The following is a 5,031-nucleotide window of genomic DNA, read 5'->3' as shown; positions in this document are numbered from 1 at the left end:
ACAGTCTAATGTCAATGGGTCAAGCAGATGTCCACTGGCCAAGACACATACCAGAGGCTGACTGGATTGTACATACAAGAATATTGCTTTTTTTATGCAATTGTAAAACCATAAACAGAACCTACCCGTGTAATCAATAATTAGTGTTACCCCATGCACATATATAACTGCAAGGTATACCTAGAATTTATATTCTAGGGTGAGAACCAGTTTAACTGTATCCATCACCATTACCTAATTGTAATGGTGGTGTGGAATGTGGTGTCACCTAATTGTAATGTAGTGGTGTGGAAAGGGCTGGGGTAATAGTTATGTTCACATAAGAAATATAAATGTAACAGTTGAGTGCTGCTATGAAACTTTTAAAATTGCTGCAGCATTCAAGGTAAATGATGGGGCTAATAGTGGTGGAAGAAAAAAAAGCCCTGGTATTGGTGGTGTTAATGAAAGCAAAAAAAAGTCCTGATGTCATTGAAAGGGAAAAATGCCTTAGGGTCAGTGGAGTCATTGGAAGGAAAAAATACCCTGGAAGAAGAAAATGCACCAGTGTTACTGGAAGAAAATAAGTCCTGGCATGTTTTTCCTTGTTTCCTTGTCAGAATGGTAAATCTACGGAAACTTATATTCAATAGTGGAATGCTGAAGTGGGAATAGCAAATGTGCTAGAGATGAGATGGGAGAGGGGGAGTTAAAGAAGGAGTTGGTTTAGTGGTGATGGCAGGCAGGAAAGTAAATATGTATGTGGGTGCTGCAATCTGAGAGCTGGGCAGAGGCAGTGTTTGATCAGTGACAGAATATACTGGTGATAGGGTGTAGTGCTGGGAAGGAAATCCCTGCAGCCAGGAGACCCAGCGAAGAATCTAGAGACTTTCCAAGTGGTAGCCACCCTTCTCTACCATATCTAGAATCAGACAAAGGGTCTTATATCTATCTATTTGTTTATTAAGCCAATTGCTTTTATTTACATGTATAATAAAAAAATATTTTAAGACACAGTTGTTCCTTGCAATTTGATTTGAAAAAAACATTTTCTTACATGAAAAGCAAATAATACCTTGATGGACGACGAATGATCATAATGGAAGCGAAGGGGAGATGGCAAAGTGGGGTGCTGCTCCGTCGTTCTCCTCTCTCCAGAATGGCGCTGTATGTACAGCACCCGTTCATGCATCGTGCAGTTGTTTGTCGTTGGAAAGGATCGTAAAAGATCCTTTCAAACAACAATTATTGGACGTATGAACTTAGCCTAAGGAAGAGGCAGCTCCAAAATATTAAAAAAGAACAAAGATTATGTCCCCTTTCTCCCCTTGCAGCACTGATGTCTTTTGGTATTTTCAGCCATCTTTGTTTGGCTTGCAGGATTGACGTAATCCCTCCGCATGCACGTGTGAGCTCATTGATTCCTGCACCAAGGTATGCACAGAATGTACACTGAGCTGTGCATGTACAGCACAGTCTACATTAAAAAAAATGTAAACTGGCAGGTAACAAACTTTACTTTAGCAAAACAAATTGTAATAAAATGCCTGACTGCTAGAATTTTCTTAATTGTTTAGTTTAGTCATGCCTAAAAAGGAACTATACTCAAACTGAAAAGAAAAAACAAAAACACACTTACCTTCAATCCTGCAGGGCAGTCTGATCACTCCGGGGGTGTCCGGCATTGGGTCCCTCGTCGTCTCGGCATCTGTCCCAGAGCCCTGCCATCTTCGTCTTCTCTTCCGGGTTCTTCATCTTACGTCACCCGACCCAGGTGCAAGATCGGGTGACGTAGGATGAAATGAAAATTTGCCCATTTCACTGCGCATGCGTGGGATCCGCAATTTTTTTCTCTTTGAGCAAAAAGGCTCCTTCTGAAGAAGGAGGACCCAAAAACCTCCCAGGATGCCTGAGGTAGGCTTTGCGCTCCCATTCATTCTCGAGCGTGGTTCTACACTTTTTATTTATTTTTTTTTTTTAAAGGTTGTTGCACCTAAAAAAAAAACAAGCAGAATTTTTACCTTACATAAAAGGGTTCTCTACCCTTTCATGTAAAGTGAAAATTCAGATTTAAGGTATGCTTTAAAGATGGCCAAACATGTATCAATATGATCAGTCAGTCATTGAAAGGTTTACACAATCCAATCAAAAAAAAGGTGCAAACCACAAACCATTTTTACATTTCCCATCAATTTCACTTCAGGCAAGTGAATTGCCTGTTGTGGAATTTTACTGATCATTCAAATGAATACCTGCATTGATGCTAAACAAGCTATATAATACAGATCCATAAAAAGATTTCTATAATAAATAATTATTCTATTTTAGTTATATCACCAATATATTATCCAGCACTTTACAATAAATAGGGGTTGCAGAAGACAAATACAATGACACAAAAGGAGAATAGAACCCTGCTCAAAAGACCTTACAATCTAAAGCTGCGTACACACTTCCAATTTTTATCGTGAATGAACGACGAACGAACGACGATCGATTGGGCAAAAATCGTTCGTAAAAAAAGTAACCAACGACGCCGGCGAACGAGGATAGTCGTTGGAAATGATCGACCGGACCGGCGGATCGGATTGGACGACGATCGTTGACCATCTATCGTGTGTACGGTCGTTCATGGATCGTCCATGGTCTGAGCATGCGCGGTGAACGAACGTTCGCTCACTTCCTGTGGCGCACGTCACTTCCTGTATCGTTCAAACGATCGCATCTATCGTGTGTACAATATCTGAGCCCTGCCTTTCAAAATAAACTCTACCGCGCACAGGAGTTAAGTCCAAGTTTTTATTGTTGGTAGATCATTTTGACTTTTTAAAAGTTTTCATTTTAAAAGTAGCTCACAAGCCAAAAAGTGTGGACACCCCTGGTCTAAAAAGTAGGGTAGCGTAGTATACAACCGTAGATCACATAATATTATTTTAATGGATCATGTGCTTATGATCGCCCACCCTAGGAACAATGATATATCTACCTTTACAGAACATCAGCACTTTGTGGCATCTTTCTACTCTAGTCCCTGGCAATAGTTTTAAAAGCAATGTAATAAAACAAATGGCTGGGCCTTTTAAGGCAAACACCAAGTAAACTTTCCACGATTCAACAGAAGGGCAAGCTCTTCCCGTAACAGCATTATAAAGCCTATGGTAACGTCATTTATTAAACCGCACTGTCCTCCTTGGAAGGCTCTGAGCTTTCTGATGAAAGGCAGCTGGAGAGTTGTGCAATGTGCTGCGGCAGTGAAGGGGTTACAGCCAGTGTGGTCATTGTCACTCCCAGCAGCCCGCCCCGCCATACAGTGGGCTGGGTGGTGCCTTGCCTATGCTAATAGCCCTACCTTAGGAATTAGGGCTAGTCCTGGGGCTTTAGTCATTTCCTCTGTGATCCGCACAGTAGTACAGCGTGTGCCTCTCATTCACTCCTCACTTTCACACCCAGCAAAGACAAGGTAAGAACTGTGTATTGTTGTCTTTGTTCAGTCTGGAGTGCAACAATCCTGATCTCAATGCATTTGTTTCTCCAGCTGCACTGGGACAAAACTTATTTTTACCACGAGATGGAATTTGCCTACAGCACATTGTTTCATGGCATGTGTAGAACAAAATGTACATTGTACAGGCTCTGAGATTTATTGGAACATATGGTGCAGTTGGGAAAATACATAGAATTCCATTTCCATACTTCCTAGGAATAGATGAGTAGGGGGATTACATTTTATAGAAATAATGTAGAAATAATTGGATTGATCAGTGTTTGGTCCAGGTAATTGTATTCTAGGTGGAGATGCTTGGTGATGATGTACTATAGCATCTTGTGTGGTTTAATGATATTTGTGATGTACTGCTATTGGTTGTATAGGGTAAGATTATGTTTATTGTATTTGTACTATTTGTTTAGATTAGAGAAAATGTTTATGTCATTCATTCAGGTCATAGTATATTATTATAATTAAACAGAATTTATATAGTACAAACATATTACACAGCGCTGTACATTAAATAGGGGTGGCAAATGACAGACGAATATAGACAGTGACACAGGAGGAGAGGACCCTGCCCCAAAGAGCTTACAATCTAGGAATATCTGGTTAGGTTTTCACATGAAAAAACCTTTGGTCTGAACTATTGTAGTCCCATTTACCTGAGAAATGTTTGTTGCTTAACAAGTCAGGTTCAATAGGGCTAACTACTACTGAATGTCTTAATTTAATTCATATGATAATGTACACTATTGAGAGGCTTTAATAAACTTGCCTGTTACATTTCTTTTTAGCTGAAAGAGCCCAGCCCCAACTGTTTTTAATAAATTGTTGGTTCTTTAGTCTAAATAGGGTAATTTGTTAAGACGGCATAATGCTAAATACTCTCCTATACATATTTTATTGTTTAGCTTTTTGTACAGTATAGTGTATATAAGTAAAATGGTGGCTTTTCTGATAGGTACTGTTGCCTTACTTTGTTGGGATTTCAGGTTTGATTCCAACCTCCATCTGCATGGAGTTAGTGTGTTTTCCATATATTTTCGCACGTTTCCAAGGGATATTTTGGTTTCCTGCCACAATCCAGAGCATTTTAATATGATATATGGCTTCCACCCCAAAATGCCCATATCAGATATAATCATACATACAAATGTACATTTTGGAGATTTGGACTGATGTGAATAGTTGAGTGTTCGTTATGAAATATGTCATCACTCTACATGGAATCAACCATTTATGAATCAGCCAAATCAAATACATTTAGCTTACTGTCACAAACTACTATGAATACAATTACTAAAACCGTTTTATTATAGCAGAATTTTGCTGGTTGCACATTGTTTCTTGTATGCAAATCAGTACCAGGACTAAACAGATCTTGTCTTTCATTAAATACAGTAACTGAACTTTTGTGTATAAGAAGCATTAATGACAATAACTGATCTTATCCTATATGTGTTTCCATACCAGGACAATAACCGATCTTGTCCTATATGTGTTTCTGTACCAGGACAATAACCGATCTTGTCCTATATGTGTTTCTGTACCAGGACAATAAC

At 39.2% G+C, this 5,031-nt stretch overlaps 1 protein-coding gene across 1 annotated transcript in view; it reads left to right on the top strand.

Annotated features, from left to right (window-relative positions):
* The first annotated feature begins 3,305 nt into the window (after window positions 1-3,305).
* Window positions 3,306-5,031, top strand: part of FHL3 (four and a half LIM domains 3) — a 36,736-nt gene continuing 35,010 nt past the window's right edge. The window contains exon 1 of the mRNA XM_072419557.1: window positions 3,306-3,439. The gene's annotated coding sequence lies outside the window, so the exon portion shown is untranslated. The remainder of the gene's footprint in view (window positions 3,440-5,031) is intronic.

This window comes from Pyxicephalus adspersus, chromosome 1 (assembly GCF_032062135.1).
Source record: "Pyxicephalus adspersus chromosome 1, UCB_Pads_2.0, whole genome shotgun sequence".
Lineage (NCBI taxonomy): Eukaryota > Metazoa > Chordata > Amphibia > Anura > Pyxicephalidae > Pyxicephalus > Pyxicephalus adspersus.
Note: the sequence above shows the minus strand (reverse complement) of the source record. Positions and strands in the feature narration are given on the sequence as shown.